The 18,397-nt window shown below is 41.6% G+C and overlaps 1 long non-coding RNA gene across 1 annotated transcript in view; it reads left to right on the top strand.

Annotated features, from left to right (window-relative positions):
* LOC116578261 overlaps nt 1-18,397 on the top strand; it is a 27,034-nt gene continuing 8,637 nt past the window's right edge. Inside the window, exon 1 of the long non-coding RNA XR_004280800.1 lies at nt 1-950. This is a non-coding gene — a long non-coding RNA (uncharacterized LOC116578261). The remainder of the gene's footprint in view (nt 951-18,397) is intronic.

Below are 18,397 nucleotides of genomic sequence, written 5' to 3' on the forward strand. Positions count from 1 at the left end.
CTGAAGCAGCGAGGTGGCCAAGCCAGGAGAACCACGCTGCCATCCCATTATTACATGAGGAAAGGCTTTCACCTAAGACATCTAGGAACACAGAACACTCTCCAAAGTACTTGCTCCTCTATTTGCCATTTGTAGAAAGCACAGTAAGCACTTCAGAAGGGTGAAGAAAGTGCAGACCGTTCTTCACTCGTAGGGATATTCTGATTACCCCCAGAAAGTGTGGAGCGTGCTGAGAAGGGAGCAAGCACTGGAGTCCCGCCAGCTCCTGGCTCGGCTTCTAGATGGCTGTACCAGCTGTCTGAGTCAACCTCGGCAGAAGGGCCAGGTGTTCTTTTAAATTTGAAATTACAGGCAGAAGCGTAAGACCAGTTTTTGTCTTTGAAGAAGCATTTAGAGGACAGAAAAGTGGCAGCCATCGACCTAAATTGGATTGAGACTTCTCAGCCCAATCTCTGTGAGAAAAGCATTTCATTTTCTCTGCTCCGAGGGAGTGGGAGCTCCCGTGGTGGCCGCAGAACTCTGCCCTCTCTTCCTAACTGGAGAAGTTGTCGGCCGATCAAAGAGGACAAGTGCTCCAAGGAGACCGCTCTGCATCCCTGCCTGGAGGACATGCACGCCTCCCAGGGGAACTGTTTCCTCTGGACATTCTCAAGCGGCATGACAGCATCTTAAAAAATGTCTGGACTTGAAAGGCAAAAAGTCAACCTTCAGGTTTGTGTTAAGGAAGAAAGAAGACAGACTGGTCAAAATTATATCCACTAGACATGCTGTCAGGGAGCCGGCGTGCTTCTTGTAAGCCAACAAACATAAAAAACAAGATGTGATGGCATCCATCGGCTGCATTAAAAACAAGGACACTGCAAAAGGATTTAACAAAGGTGGCTCTGAATGGCTCTACTCTCCTTCCAATAGACTGTGCTGTCTTTTGAATGCATTCTTCAGAGGATCAGGTATTCTTAGTTTCTCATTTTTTTCCCTCTATTTTAATGGGCCTTAACCAGACACATTCTTGTGGCCCCAGTGAATGTACTATAGCTAAAATACTTCAGGGATTGGCAAAAAGCCTGCAACAAACACCTCCTGGAAGTGTCACTTCATCACGCACTTGCCTGGAGTAGCAATTCTGCTCCTATAAAGAGTTTCTGTAACCTTACTGCATTCACCTCCAACAAGAGATGAACAGCAGCCTGGCATTCAGAAAGGCTACTTCGTGACTCAGACCACAGACCTAGGAATGAAGTCACACAAGAAGTTTGCATTAGTCTTGGCCCTAGATTTCTCATTGTCCAAATCAGCACAGTGACCTTACCTACCCCCACCCCATTGCACATTCTTATCCTAGAATACTGCACACAAAGCCTTCTGTCCGTGGCCCAGGAGCCCCCTCGAGACCCACCTGCCATTTCTTTTTCTTCTTCTTCTTCTTTTTTTTTTTTCCCCCACCTGTCATTTCTATCCTCTTTATTATCCTCTATCCTCTTCATTATCTATGCTCTTGGTCAGGCTTTTGGAATCATTCTTACTTTCAGCCCATTTAAATTTGGATGTGACCTTTTAAAATATCCCTTGCTTTTGCTATCCATCAACAGGGTTGTAGAAATTAGTTCCTATGTGCTGGCAGAGACAGACCAATGGGTACAGAGTTTTCTAGTGCTTTGGAAAAGAGGTGGGGGCTATTTTCTACCACGGTAGTTCTTGGTAGTGTTCCCTTCCTCAAGAAGGACTAGGTTGCTGGTGTGGGTGATTACAACAGGGCAGAGCTGAACATGGGGTCCTGAGGCTTAAGAAGAGGGAGTAGAATCCTACCTGGGAGAGTTGGGGTTGGCGTGGCTGAGAGAACCATTTCAGGTCAAAAACTTGAGAAAACCAAAGAGGGTAGAGCCTTGGGGAGATCAAACAAATGTTCAGAGGAGGGGACACACTCTGGGACACACTCGGTGACCTGACACACTACAGCTTTATTGGCAGGGAAACCATAGGGCAGTGGTGCATAGGATTCCTTTGGGTTAAGAGTTGGAAAGTAGAGTTTGTGGCTATGGAGACAAAGAGCCAGGACAAACCTAGACAGCTCACAATTAGAGCCTGTTTCTATTCTCAGATACAAAATTAGCTAATTTGTCACTTATTTGCTTTTCTCCCAACCATGTGATGGCCAATTATCACCCATTTTGCATGACTGGGTAGTAATTTGAACATAAATTTAGGGAGGCCCAGGGAAAGGAGTTAAGAGTATTCTAATTACTGGAGCCAACTTGGCTCTCCCGAACATCTCCCTCTCCACTCGCAGGTTAGTCTCTGTCCCAAGATAATTTTGAAAAGTTTACTTTACCTCTCTTAGCCTCAGTTCCATCATCTGTAATATAAAGATCATCATGTCTTTCTTGCAAGGTCGTTTAAGGTTGCGTGATAGAATGAGTGGAAAGCACTGAGCCACGGTGATGGGTACAAAGTAAAAAATGTTCAATATTCCAGCTCCGGGGACTTTCTCCAGGTTCTGCCTCTTAACCTCACATCCTGAGCTGACAGCTCTGCTTGAACATCCAGGTTGAACTTTCTGTTGGCTTGAACTTAGTTTCTGTAACAGCCTAGACCTCATACATACTCTGTCCCTTTCTCATCTGTCCTAGGTCTGGCTTATCTTCAGCTTCCTGTTGTATTCATTCAGCTCTATATTTAGGACTCCTTGGACACAGTTTCACCCGTTTATGGTTTCCTCTCCCAGACGCTAGACAGCTGTGGCATCTTGGAGATGCACAATGGCCAGGTTAGTTATGGTCTGATATGACAGCATGACAGCCTTGGCTATGGATGACATTAAATGGACCAAAAAGAAAATGCTCACTGTACTGGGTTATGAGTAAGATGATGGTATGAAAGCTGGATGGTCAATTCCAAAAATACAGACCTCCTAGCAGAACTTCTTAGGAGGATCAGGGAATATAGGTACTATATACCAATTTTTCTAAAGCTATTTGGGATTTCTTTTTCTTTTTTTTAAGATTTACTTATCTATTTGAGAGAGCAGGGGGAGGGGCAGAGGGAGAGGGAGAGAGAACCCAAGCAGTCTGTCCACTGAGTGCACAGCCCAGTGTGGGGCATGATCTCATGACCCTGAGATTATGACCTGAGCAGAAACCAAGAGTCAGACATTTAATCAACTAAGCTACCCAGGTGCCCCAGGATTTCCATTATTACTTTCTTTTTAAAAAGTTTTTTTTATTTATTTGAGAGAGAGAGAATGATGAAGATTGAAAGAATGAGGGGGAGTGGGGCAGAGCGAGAGTCGACTCCCTGCAGAGCATCCCAAGTCCCTGGGATCATCACCTGAGCCGAAGGCAGACGCTTAACCAACTGAACCATCCAGTGGCCCCTGTTTGGAATTTCCTAATTTTTTAATAAACTAGGGATCTCAGAAAAGGGAAGAGGTTGAAGCCTCTCTTGGACACTAGAAGCACTGGGTTTATAAATCAGGTGGCAGATTTGTCCTTTTGCATTAAACATTTAGGCTAGCTCATAGACCATATCAGCACGGTGGTGGCAACAAGATCTCATTTTGGTTAATATTAATCAATATATGTTAAATCCAGGGATTCTTATTTTTAGGATAGCATATTGTGGTAGGATAAAAAAATGTGTCCCTGAGATATCAGGTTCTTATCCTTGATATCTGGAAAAGTTACTTTATATTAAGAAAGAGTCTCTGCAGCTGGAATTAAGTTAATGACCTTGAGATGGGGAGAGTATCCTGGATTATCTTGGTGGACTCTAAATGTAATCAAAATATCCATATGAGAGAGAGGGAGGGGGAGATTTTTACTGTAGGATGATATGAACTTATAAGGAAGAAGATGGCCACAAGCCAAGGAATGCTGGTGACCACCAGAAGCTGGAAGAGGCAAGAAACAAATCTCCTTGAATTCAGCCCAGAGATAGTGACTTTGGGCTTCTGATATCTAAAACCATGAAAGAATAAGTTTCTATTGTTTAAAGCCACTGAGTTTGTGTTCATTTTTTACAGCAACCATAGAAAACTAATATGAGTGCTACTTCCCTAATTATGACACATATAAGGCCTTGGGTTCAACATCCTTAACCCATACAAGATATTTCTGAACATATTATATATTCAAATGTCTTTCCCGCTCTATAAAACAACTGTGGGAAAAATGTTCCCATGTTGCCGAAGAAAATACATATTGACTTCTGCATAAGAGGAGATACCTCATGTTTCAAAAAAAATCCAATTATAAATAACATGTATGGGAGGTTATATAAACAATATAAAGTAAAGATGAAAATAAAAAGGAGGCATGGTCCCATCATTCAGAAATAGTCTCCATTTTCTGGAATGTGACATATATCCTTTCAAACATCTTTCTCCAGCTACATGTACACCCATATACACACAAGTTTCCATGCCCACTCACATTTATATAGTCATGCTACATTATGAAAATTAGACCAATACTATATTTTTTATACTTGTTTCTTCTACTGAATATTTTATGGCTTTCATTTCTAGTTAGTAAATATACATATATTATCATTATTTTTAATAGTTGTATAATATTCTAGTACATTGCTGTACCCTATTTTTTTTTCAGCAAATGATCATTTTCTTGGACATTTAGTTTCCAATTTTTATTTTGATGAGAATTATCTGCATAGATATATAAATATACATAATATTTATATTTATAAATATAAATTTGTATTTATATAATATATATGAATATATAAATATATAATTATAAATTATAATATGTAATATATTATAATGTATTAAATATATTAACATTATAGTTATACAATAGTAAATAGTATAGAAATTATTTAAATTTAAATATATATATCTGTATATATAAAAAGCACTTATTATAGAAGGAAAGCTCTATTTCTTTCTAGATGATCTTCATGCTATACTTCATAGGGAATAAAAATTTGAAACAAACGTTATACTAAACCTCAGCTCTATAATGAATACTGAACTCACTCTTGTATTTCATTACTTAAATAAAAAAGACACTTCAAATTTTACCCACTCCACTCTTCCCCAATCTATCCTTCTATCTCAGTGGATACCAATGCCATTTACCAGGTAACCTAAGCCCATATTCTGTTTTTTTCTTGACTTTTTCTTTACCTCCACATTCCATCCATCTCTAGATTCTACTTACCAGTAATGGATAACATATTCATAGCACTTACCATATGCCAACTCAGGTTCTATGCTTGTTACAAACACTAACTTACTTCTCATTATATTTCTAGAAATCACTACAATTATCTTCATTTTGCAGACAAGAGAACTGAAACACAGTGTCCCAAGTCACAAAGCTAGAAAGTGCTAGAGCTGGGATGCTGCCTTCAGGCAGTCTGGCTCTAGAATCCACGCTCTTAATTATTAGAGTTTTTCTTCTAACTAGTTTTTGAATCTCTCCCCTATTCTTCATTTTTTGTTGCCCAAGTCCTTACCAAAACTCATTCAGATTTCATCTTAATTGTGGTGGCCATTATATGAATCTATATATGTGATAAAAATTCATAAAACTACAGATATGCAAAAGTTGACAAAATTTGAGTAAAGTCTGTATCTAGTTAACAGTCTTGTGCAATGACAGTTTCCTGGTTTGATACTATATTATAGTTCAGTAAGTTGTTGCTATTAGGAAAAGCTGGGTTAAAGATACATCGGTTCTGTCTAATATTTTTGCTGCTAATAGTGAATATATCATTATTTCAAAGGGAAAAAAATAGTCTTTTAATTAAAGTAAAAAAAAAAATTAAGTCCTACTGTTTTTCCTCTCCATGTCCTGTTCTCTAATTCTTTTTTCACTGTGCCCAGAGAGATCTTTCTCATTTCTTCCTGTCATTTCCCTGCCTCTTCCACAGCTCTCTTAGTCCTGAAGGATGGAATCTACATTCCTAAAGTGATTATAGACCTGGCCCCAGGCTAGATCTAGAATTCCAACCTCCTGACCTCGCCCTGCATTTAATACTGCATTTCCAGACTTCTCTCAGCAGAAGTAACTGTTTCTTTCTGGAATGTGTACTGGAATCACTGCTCTGGGACTTGGCTCCTTTGCTTTTCCTCATGCCTGGAGACCATTCCCAAGACCCCCTCTGCTGATGCTGCCTCAACCATCAAGCCGAGTAGGAGCTCAGAATTGCCTTCTCCGGGACTTTTTTCACACCCCCTTTCTGCCCCACCTGAGTTGAGTTAGGTGCCTCCAGTTAGCACCTGCCTCCGTTTGGCATTTCCTAAGCTGGGTCACATCCACTAATTTCTCATCTGCCTCCTGAGGACTGAAAGAAATCTGCCTTACCCCTGGGTAGCTCAGTTGGTCAAGCAACTGACACTTCATGTTGGCTCATGTTGTGATCTCAGGATCATGTGATCAAGGCCGATGTCCGGCTCTGTGCTCAGTGGGAAGTCTGTTTGAGATTCTTTCCCTTCCCCTCTACCCTCCCCCTCTGCTTTCCTCCTGTTTGTGCTTATGTGAGCTCCCTTTCTCTCTCTCTTTAAGATAAAATCTTTTTAAAAAATTTACCTTACATTTAAAAAAAAAAAAAAACCCTACCATATACTGGGCCTTCAATGAGTGTGCTTCTTGAGTGAACGAAAAATAAATGAATCTCTTGGTTGACCACTTGCTATCTTGTCAAAGGTCTTCATTCACTTGAAACTAACCCAAATTCCTTTTATTTATTTTTTTTTATCACAAAACAATTAATGCACTTCTATGCTGCCATCCCCAGGGCCACATTTTAATTAGTCTTTTTAAACATTTTAAGTGGTATTTGGGAGAGTTCATAAATGTACAGAAATAATTTCAAAGGCTGTCAGCTTATGGGAATATAAAAAGTGCATAGTATTGCTTTGATTTTTATTGTTTCTTTTTTAAAAGATTTTATTTATTTATTTGACAGAGAGAGACAAAGCGAGAGAGGGAACACAAGCGGGGGGCGGGGGTGGGAAAGGGAGAAGCAAGTTTCCTGCTGAGCAGGGAGCCTGATGCGGGGCTCGATTTCAGAACCCCGGGATCATGACCTGAGCTGAAGGCAGACTCTTAATGACTGAGCCACCCAGGCACTCTGATTTTGAATATTTCTATAGGGAACTACACTGGGTTCCCATTTATTCTCTCGTCCCAGGCCGGATCACTTTACGCCATTCCCCCTCTTATCAAGGCTGCTTTTTATGCCAAACAAAGCATACATATAGTTGAATTTCTTTAAATCCCAATGTAAGTTTAACACTTTAAACATTAGGAGTTTTCAGTTTATTTTGTCATGTTTACATTCTACAGAAACTTAACGCAACTCCAACCTTCAGAATGTTTTTTTGTTTTTTTTTTAACCTTTCACGTATCATATGGCACGGATATGTCCAGGAAAAAAGAACTCACCAATCTGAGGTTTGTCTTCTTTTTGATACACAGGGTATAACTTTTTGGTTGGATGTGACCAGAAGTCAGTTACAATTATTAGTCGATGGTCTGAGATAGAGTATACGGAGGGAGTTATAATGGCAATTTCAGCCAGATCCATTTCGTTCTCAGCAAGTGTCTCCAACTAGTTTGATCAAGTGGCCTCTTTCAGAATGTCCCAAGCAGAGTTAGGTCACCAGCTTCCTTTCCTTTGAAGCCCAGCTGGAGTCCAGGGAAATTTTGGACACACATTCCAGATATCTCACCGTGCAATAACTTTGGTTATTGTGGTTGAAAATACTCTCTCCAGAACGAGGATCATTCGTGAGGGAATTCTGACATGGTTTTGTGACATTTGTTCAAAATAGAAAAGAATGAATTCTTCAAAGAGTTAGAAAAAGAACTCGAGGCCAAGAGTATGAGTTTGAGACTTAGAACCTACCTAGCTGTCCTGAGTCAGCTCTCTGCAATCTGGAAACGCTTTCCGGTGTTGTCAGCATGTTTGAAAGAGAAGTTGATGCTTTCTAAGCTGGTGTGCTCTTAAAAAGGCAGGTCTGATGCTAGGTCTCCTGAAAAGTCTCTGTATAGATTTAGTCACATACTCCTCTGAACTCCTATAGCGCTGCTAATAAGAACAAACCCTGTTCCATGCAGACGCTCTTCTAAGCACATTTTATACTTTATTTAATCACTAAAGCAACCATTTGAGGTAGATACCATATTAACATCAACAGCATTTTTTAGGTGACGACACTGAGACCCAGAGAGGGTAGATAACTTGTCTGAGGTCACACAGCTAGGAAGTGACCGAATAGCACTAAACTCAGGCAGTGTCGCTCCAGAACACCAGTTCTTAGCCGCCATGTTATGTCACTTCCCATACCATTCGTGCCTCTGCCAGAGCGCTGACCCAGCTAGAATAAGGATCATGGCTGTGTCTCCTTTGCTGACTGCAAAGCCTTTACCTTATTCATTCCTATACAAATGCCAAGAAAGTACTGCCCGTTGTTGGCCACATAAATAGTTGTTGAATTTGTAAAGGTCCCTTCTGCTGACTCAATCCTTTGGATTATACTTAAACACAGGTACAAGAACAGAAATAAGGAAAAGGCAAACTTGGATACTGCTTTATTGTATGCAATAGGGAACAGCATATTCAAAGAACCTGTGGCAGGAAGGAACATGGGGAGTAAGAAGAAAGGAGCAAAAGGTGGTTTCAGATAATCCTGGAATCTCATTGGCTTTGTCCTCTCTGTCCGTAGTGTTCATGGGTAATGTGGGATTGACTATAATTGACAGGTTTCCAGTTCAACGTGTTCTTTGGAATAAATTTCATTGTATTCCCATCAGGATGATGAAATCATGTTCCCAGTGATTCCCAGTTTCTGTTCCCCAAAAGACGCCATTCTATATAATCAGGCAATGGACACTTGATCTTTCAAACTCTGGGTTTTTTGTTTATTTGTTTTTTGACTTTTTTCCCAAAACATTCTGAACTGAAAACTCTGAAAATTAAGGAATCTTGGATATGTAGTGCTTATACTAGTGTTTGAGTCCAAGCTCTGACAGCTGCCATCACTGAGCTACCAAACAGAGAGAGTTGCTGAGAGGGAAAGAGTGACAGTCATTTCTTTTGGAAATTCAAAAAGCTGAACTTCCCTTCCAGGAATGGGGAGAGCTACTTTATGCTCTATGTTACTACAGCACTTCGAGAATTCCCATGGAATTTCTTAGGAGGAGGAACAGATCTTGTTCTTTCCTTAGCTTTTAAAAATAGGTCAGGACCTCAGAACTGAAGTACATGTTTATCTTGGTGTCCCAATTTATCCTTTTCTATTTTACAGTCTTCCTGTTTGTGTGTGTCTCTCTCGGGGAGCCATGTGGAAAACAAACGTCCAGTGAGCAGTTTTTCCTCAGAAATAAAAATGTAAAGGCAATAGGCATTCCTTAGTAAGCCTACCGTCAGGGGAGAGGGGATAAGGAGGCAACTTTCAAACAGGTTTTTCCAGAAACCTAGATAAACTGTGAAAATAATTGGAGTTGTCTCTCGAGGGAGGCCATAACATGTCATGATTTTGAAGTGAATAAAGGATTAAGAGACTCTGCAGAGCACACTTATTTCCCAAGCATGTTACTGCGCAATGCCATGTTTTCCATGTAGATGGCTTTGTTCTGCAGGGAGAGGGGTGAATGGATGGCAGTGCTGTGGGGGCTGGATGCCTGGCAGGTTTCCTAGAGACCACTGAGGTAATTAAAAGGCCCAGCAACTAGAAAATAAACAAACAAACAAAAACAACAGAAGACTTTGATATGGATGTGGTTGCCAGTGTATGACTTGGAAATTGGGTTGCTTTTTTTTGGTCTATTCTTTAGTACTGGGAAGCAAGGGTATTTAATTTTGGCTGGAATTATGTTCAAAGCAAACTTCATTCAAAAGCCTTCAACTTTTATTTTATTTTGTGTTTTATCTTATTTTATTTTGCTGGTGGTGACTTGGAAGACTAGTGTTGGATTTCCGAAATGATTAAGATCTTGATCAGGATTTACTAAGATGAGGTGAACGTGTCTTAAAGGTGACTGAGCTCTGGTGCAGGATGTTATCTAAAGGGCTCATACTGTATACTTTACCTGTGGGTCTCATTAATTATTCCCGTTCTGCAAAATCATACCACATCGTCCCCACCTGACATGGTCATGGGTCATCGTTATTTCAAATCTTTATCTGGCATTGTCTTTTCAAATTTTAAAATTTTGAAATAATTTCTGACTAACAACATCATTTCAATAATAGGGCAAGAATTACTGTTTATTTTCTGCTCATGTTTCTGCAAATGTTAAGCTTTATTACATTTGTTATTTATTTTTTTTCTTTTTCTTTGAATAAGACACTCGATGTTGATCTCTCATACCATTTTAATATTAGCTTTCTAACTTGCTGCTAAAGATCTGAGTTACCATTTAATTTTTGTAGTCTAAAATGCCATGCCAAGAATGAGGTAATTTATCCATTTTCGGAGAACTAAATGGAATGCAATCATCACTTGCTTATCCAACAAATGTAAATTAAACACCAGGGTCAACAAAAGAATGGCAGGAGGCAGTCTGATGAGAAACAAAGGTAGGAAAAGAATGAGCCTAATTCCTGCTTCTTTGTATCTGAGTTTCAGAGACATCTTATTTCAAAGGACAAGGCTGAGTGTATCTGTGATATGAAGATCCATGGGTGCCCCTTAGCCCAGGGAAAGGAGAAGCAGTAGGACGCAGGCAATTAAAGAGACTGAATATAAATTTGGTGTGTGTAGGTGAAATCAATACTGATGCAGAGGAACAAATAGAGTTTTGATTAATGCAATTATTTTTTGAAATCCATGTGCAAAATCACTACTTGGGAAGCTAGGACTGAAATATAAAGTACCAACCCCACATCCTCTCACCTCTACAATGGGTGTGCTCTGCTCTCTTCACACAAGCAGTGTGTGTGTGCATGCGTGTGTGTGTGTGTGTATGAGAGAGAGAGAGAGAGAGAGAGAGAAAGAGAGAGAAACAAACTTCTTTAAGTCATGGAAAAAATGAGGATATGATTAAATACATTTTTATTTATTTTTATGATATATATATGTATATATTTTAAATATTTTATTTATTTGACACAGAGAGAGAGAGAGATCACAAGTAGGCAGAGCAGCACACAGAGAAAGAAATGAGGGGGAAGCAGGCTCTCTGCTCAGCCTAGCAGGGAGCCTGCTAGGCTGAGCAGAGAGCCCAAAGTGGGGCTCGATCCCAGGACCCTGGGATCATGACCTGAGCTGAAGGCAAGAGGCTTAACCCACTGAGCCACCCAGGCGCCCCGTATGATATATATTTTTAAACAAAAGCAGTTATAACACTGGCTCGGTTGTGTAAGCCAAGTGGACACCTCTGTGGGCATAGACTATATCCTTTCCTAGAAATGAGTCTATTTTGCATTTTTATGATCCATTGGTATCTAGGTCGCTTCATGAATAAGGACAATTTGTTATATACCTTTTGGTATTGTCAGAGATCAGCCAAGAGCTCCAATTCATTCAATTGTCATTGTTATTTGTTCATAGTTAAATATTTAAGAAAATGTTTTAACTTAATTTGACATGTTGATATATTGCCAGCAATTGTTATGGTGGCCCAGAACAAGACAATCTTTGTTTTTTTACTCAGATCAAGATAAGCGTCCTTCCCTTAAACAAGGCTCCCAATGAAATCCTACCCTAAAAACAAAACAAAACAAAAAAACCAAAACCCTAAATAATACAGCAGCAAAATGATTTATGGAGCACCTACTATATACCAAAAAGTGTTCTAGACACAATGTAGACCTCCTTTTATTTAGTCCTTACAACAAATTACTAAGGAAGACACTATCCTTTCAATATTGTAGTCAAAGGGATCCAGACTAGGGTTACTTAGGTGACTCAGTCCTTAAGTGTCTGCCTTCAGCTCAGGTCATGACCCCAGGGTCCTGGGATCAAGTCCCACTTTTGGTTCCCTGTTCAGCAGCGAGCCTTCTTCTCCCTCTCCCACTCCCCCTGCTTGTGTTTCCTCTCTTGTTGTGTTTCTCTCTGTCAAATAAATAAATAAAATCTTTAAAAAAAAAGAAAAATAATAATTAAAAAAATAAAGTGATACAGGTTCAGAGAGGAGTGTAAAAGGTCTCTGAACTCTTGGGGGATAAACTTGGGATTTATCCTGCAGTTTTCTCTCATGTCAAAGCCTGAGTCTTTGTTCATTCTGTTAAAGTGCCTGTCATGCTAATTAAAAGAAAATAAATGTGTAAAGACTGTACCAGGGTACAACAGGGATCTTTCCCATCAATCTCTGTCCACTTGTTTCGTATCTTGCTAAAACTGGGAGCCAGGCCACAGCTTCTGGTTGTATGGTTTGTGCACTGCACAAAGTTGCCCACACAAGGGGGAGAGTGGGAGGTGACCCACAGCCCTTTCTTGGCCCCTGTCTGGATCCTTCCTTGTCCACTCACACACAGCACTTCTTCTAATATGAATCAGTCAACTAGAATGAACACTGCCTCTCACACAGCTCACCCATCTCCTGTGCTTAATTTTTAGACCTCTATTAGAGTGTCTCTTGGCAACTCATTTGGATGCTTTTAACTATCTTTTTTGCAGTTTCAGACTAGCTTAACTCAGAATAAGCCCAGTGATATGATATTATTCTCTGTCACCAGCTAATCAGAAGTTTTCTGTAATATGCTGTTTGCTCACTCTGTTTTTCTTTTCCTCATCTTGAAAGGAAACCCAGCTGTGTAGTATGTGGACGCATTAAGTGAATCTCTGTGGTCATATGTAATTTTTCTAGGGCAAGACATGATTTACCTTTTTTCTTCATTTCAAAGAAGTACCTGGTCACTGTATTATTTGAAATATGTATGGAATGACTCTTTCACTATATGCAAATAAAATAATGATGACTCACAATCAACTTTTCTGACCTGGGTATGAGAAACAATGTCAACAAGCAAGATTTTAGAACTTGTTCTGAAAGATCTTGTATCCCTATAGATTTCAGTAAGATTTAACCAAATGTGAAAACTAGGAACAATTGTAAAGTGGTTCCTCCACAGTCATAAAAATGAGTGATTTATTTCTTTCAGTGATAGAGCATTTAAATAAGTACATGATAAGGGAATTAAAACTCACATTCGAACATGAGGAGCAAAGAAGAAAGTAAGAGGCCTTTCAGGAGCACAGAATATTGAGGCCCAGAGCTGGCATGGAAACACAAAATTAGAATCTGCTTTTGTGGGGCGCCTGGGTGGCTCAGTGGGTTAAGCCACTGCCTTCGGCTCAGGTCATGATCTCGGGGTCCTGGGATTGAGTCCCGCATCGGGCTCTCTGCTCAGCGGGGAGCCTGCTTCCTCCTCCCTCTCTCTCTCTGCCTGCCTCTCCATCTACTTGTGATTTCTCTCTGTCAAATAAATAAATAAAATCTTTAAAAAAAAAAAAAAAAGAATCTGCTTTTGTGGTCTCCTTCTCCTCTTCTCACCTGAGTCTCTCATTTGCTCAATTGGTAAATACTTACCCAGTATCTGCTATGTTCAATGAAGGAACTGAACTTTCTTCGAGCAATGAAGAAAAAAGACAGTACCAAACATCACGAAGTACACAGACGACTGGGAGGAGACGTCAAATAATTTTAAAAAATAATTAATTGCTGGGATGCTGCCAATAAGGAAAGTAGGGGATGAATGGTAGATAGGAAATTGTAGCTTGAGGTCAGTCTTCAACACAGCAGAGTTCTCCTCTCCTCTTATCTACTCACAGGGCTCGGGGGATCTCACCCATTATGTTTCAGAAGCAGTAGGAAAATGTCATTTGTGAACATGGAATACTGTATATGAAAACTCTAAGGCTGAAGTGTATTTAGAGTCATCGGAATATACACACACATGCACACACACTCTTCACTTCTGTAAACTATTTAAAATAAAGACAGATCTCTCTCTCAAATAGATAAAAAAAAATCTTAAAAAAAAAGAAAAAGAGAGAGAGAGGGCGTCGGGGTGGCTTAGTCAGCTAAGGGTCTGCCTTCAGCTCAAGTCACCATCTCAGGGTCTTGGATCAAGTCCCACATCTGGCTCCCTACTCAGTGGGGAGTCTGCTTCTCCCCCTCACTCTCTTTCTGTGCTCTCTCTCATTATCTCCCTCTCGAATAAATAAATAAAATTCTTTAAAAATAAAATAAAAAACAGATAAGAACGTAGGCTAAAAATGCTAAGCATAAGTAAGAGACTGAGAGTGCTCTCAGAGGCACCATTGCTGACAGTAAGGAATCCAGGGCTCAGAGCTGCCCGGAGAGACTCCACGTACAGGCAGGACTATCATTTGCCTGGATGTAGTTATTTCTCGGACCACTTCCTCTCTGTGGGTTCCTGAACACCTTATTCATCTTACTCACAGAATAGCCCAAAAAAGCCATTGAATTTGTTGGCTCATCTTTGGCAGGCTCCATCTTTGGAGCTTTTGCCTTTTCGGTTCCTATTTCCTTGACTTCGTTCTCTGGGCAACTAGAACTGGGAAAAGGACACAAAAAGTATTTAAGGAATCCACATGTTCCTGTTTTTCTGCTCTTTCTTCTTGGTCCCCGCTAGTCTTGAGAAAAAATTGTCCATTACTATGGAGCAATGATAAAGGTTAAGTTTAGAAATTTAAAACTAAAACGCTGGCTCTTTGAAAATTCTCACTTGGTCTAGGAAGTCTGGAGGAAATAATATTTAAGCACAAATGTATGAGCAGGTGGGAAATAGCCAGGAAAGGAGAGCAAGGAGAGAGCACTGTAGGGAGGAAGAATAGATACAGGAACACATTTTGTATGAAGTAGCAGGAAGCATGGCGCATTCATCAGAGCAACTGAAGGAGAATGTGGCTGGGGCGTGTCTGGGGGCGTGTCTGGGGCGTGTCTGGGGCGTGTCTGGGGCATGTCTGGGGCGTGGTGAGAGTGACTAAGTTCCCAGAGACAGAGGGAGGCTAAAATCGACAGCTCCTTCAGGGCAAACTTTAACAATTTAGAATGTATTCTAGAATAACAGAAAGCTCTTCAAAAGATTTACTGAAAAGTCATCTGTCGGAGGCAGGCCCCTGGCCAGGGCAGCCTCCGCCATTAAAAGATGGCGCCTGGCTAGTTGCCAGGTTAGGATTGCCTCGTGAGACTAAGCGGAACGCCCAAAGAGGAAGTAAACAGCATTGGTTGCTAGCGAAGTTGTTCGTTTAGGTGCACAGCCTGATTCGCTCCCTCCTGTACCCTGCTCGCTGATTGGTCATGTAAGCGTATATAAGTGTGTAGACTTGCGGAAATAGAGAGAAGATGCATCCGAACTGGGGCGTCTTGTCGTCCTTGTGCGCCGAGGGCGATAAATGGCGCCGGCACCCGGGAACTAAATAAAGGAATCTTGCAAGGTAATCCGCAGGAAAGCGGGGAGTAAAGGTCCGCAGGTAAGCGGGGACATTAGCCACGTCCAAAAGTGGGAATTCCGTGGTAAAGCGGGGAGTAAAAATAGAAAAACCTTGCAAGGGAGAAGTCCGCAGGTATGCGGGGTAAAACCACGACAAAGGTGGTGGGAAACTCGTACAAGACCGCAACAAGAAGCGGGGCGGCCATAAAGCCGGGATTTTCTTTTTTTTTTTTTTTTTTTTAAAGATTTTATTTATTTATTTGACAGAGAGAAATCACAAGTAGATGGAGAGGCAGGCAGAGAGAGAGAGAGGGAAGCAGGCTCCCTGCTGAGCAGAGAGCCCGATGCGGGCCTCGATCCCAGGACCCTGAGATCATGACCCGAGCCGAAGGCAGCGGCTTAACCCACTGAGCCACCCAGGCGCCCAAGCCGGGATTTTCTTAACGAAACCGCAGGTAAGCGGGGAAGGGACCACGATCAAAGTGGTTGGAATCTTGTACAAGTCCGCAATAAGAAGCGGGGCGGCCTTAGAGCCGGGATTTATCGAGTCCCCAATAAGAAGCGGGGCGGCCTTAAAGCCGGGATTTAGCGGCGAGTCTTTAACGTCCGCATCTGTTGTCTGTGTGTTCATAATGGGATCTGAAGTATCTAAAGTGCGGTTGGAAGGGTCTTTAGAAGACCTGCTGAAAGCCAATGGAACTCCACTAAAAGCAAAAACTGCTCGGGCCTTTTTGAATACAGTGGAAAAGGCGGCTCCATGGTTCCTAGATGAAGGCTTGCTAAACATACCTCAATGGGACCACTTAGGGGAGGATTTGAAGAAACAGGATGCTTTAACTCTTCGCCTCAAATTTAACATAACAAAAGCATAGGCACGGGACATAGTAGTCTCCTGCAGAAATTGCGTGATCTTACTACCTGCACCGTCCTTGGGGGTTAATCCTAAGGGTTTGTTACCTAATCATATATGGCATATGGATGTCACATATGTTTCAGAATTTGGAAAGTTAAGATATGTTCATGTCTCTGTAGATACCTGCTCTGTAGATACCTGCTCTGGAATAATTTTCACCTCAGTGCATATGGGGGAAAAATCCAGAGGAGTTATCGCCCATTGCCTACAGGCTTTCGCGGCATGGGGAAAGCCACGCCAATTAAAGACAGATAATGGTCCAGCCTACACCTCACAACCCTTTAAAGCCTTCCTACAACAACTTGACATCCACTTGATACATGGAATACCCTATAACCCACAAGGACAGGGTGTTGTGGAGCGTGCGCGTCTTACAATAAAAAATGCACTTTATAAACAAAAAGGGGGAATAGGGGACACCTTCAGGTCCCCTAAAGATAAGCTTAACACCATTCTCTTTATTTTGAATTTTTTAACGTTGGACAAAACGGGTAAATCAGCTGCAGACAGACATGCAAGTGATGCTGCTGCTTCCCCTAAGCCTTTAGTACTTTGGAGGGACATCCTCACAGGAAAGTGGAATGGACCAGATCCAGTGTTAGTATGGAGTAGGGGGTCTGTATGTGTTTTTCCACAGGAAAAGGAGGCTCCAATTTGGATCCCAGAGCGGCTGGTGCATGCAGCCTTGCCTCAAGACACCAGTCATGATGCTGAAGATGCTGATGATAACTCTGGGGATGCTACACCTCCTGTGGCAGACTCAAGCCAGAGAGCTGTGAGCAGTGGTTAAAGCATGGCTATATCCTTTACCAGTGACTAACTCTTCTCTCATATTCCCTCCTCTCCCTTTGATGCATGGCAGGTCTGTAACTTGCTAGGAGCATGTACTGATATCTCAGCAGTGTCCATGTTAAATGGTGGCAAATTCCTCAACTGTTCTTATAAACAAAATGACTCTAGTACCTTTGAGACAACAGTTAATGTGTCTTGCCCCAATAATATTACTTATCAGCCCACTCCCATATGCGTCTGGCCACCATTCCTTTTCCTCGTAACAAATGCTAGCGAGCTGAATGATACATTGAATTGCACTAAGAATTTGCTATCTTGAATGTCACGGCCTTCAAGCTGGCTGTGATTATGCGTATTCCTACCCATGTTCCTATCCCAGTTTCCATTCCAGAGGACAAGTTACCAGTGGTGCTATCCAGAAAGAAGAGAGATTTTGGTATCACAGCCGCCGTTGTGACAGCATTGGCTATATCTACAGCAGCTGCCACGGCAGCAGCAGTCTCGCTTGCTGCAACTATACCCACTATGGAAGCTGTGAACACCCTTGCAGAAGGAACGGCGGCTGCCCTTCAAACACAGACTCAGATCAATGCACATCTGCAAGCAGGAATCCTGATAGTCAACCAGAGAGTGGATTTGGTTCAAGAACAAGTGGACATATGGGGGGCCCTATTGGGACTGGGATGTATAGTACCCTTCCCGGCAATTTGTGTAACTCCCATAGCCTATACTAATATGAGTGACTTATAGAATGTCTCCCGACAGCTCTCCCAATACTTGCGGGGGAATTAGTCCGCAGAATTCCAAAACTATACTCAGCACCTGCTACTAGGCATAACAAGGATAAATAACACCAGAGTTGAGCTTGCAACCCTCCCAGAGATAATCAAAACATTGCAAGATGTGTTAACCTTTACGAAACAATGGGCTAGCGTAATTGGTCTGATGATAATCCTTGTAGTAGGCTTGATTCTGCTAGTAAGGAAACTGCAAATTTGGAGGCGACAGCAACATAAGCAACAGCAAGCCATGGTGCAGGCCTTGTTAGCCATCGAGGCTGGAACATCCCCCCAAGTGTGGCCAAGTATGCTGGATCAGTAGTCAATGACGGGTAAAATTGGTGGGGGAAATATACCAACCTAAGACAGGATGCAGATCATTGATATCTGCCGTCTGATGACGGGTAAGGATATTCCCCGCCACTGACAACCTAAGACAGGCACGATCCCTGCCATAAAAGAAAAAAGGGGGAGATGTTGGAGGCAGGCTCCTGGCCAGGGCAGCCTCCGCCATTAAAAGATGGCGCCTGGCAAGTTGCCA

This window comes from Mustela erminea, chromosome 1 (genome assembly GCF_009829155.1).
Source record: "Mustela erminea isolate mMusErm1 chromosome 1, mMusErm1.Pri, whole genome shotgun sequence".
Lineage (NCBI taxonomy): Eukaryota > Metazoa > Chordata > Mammalia > Carnivora > Mustelidae > Mustela > Mustela erminea.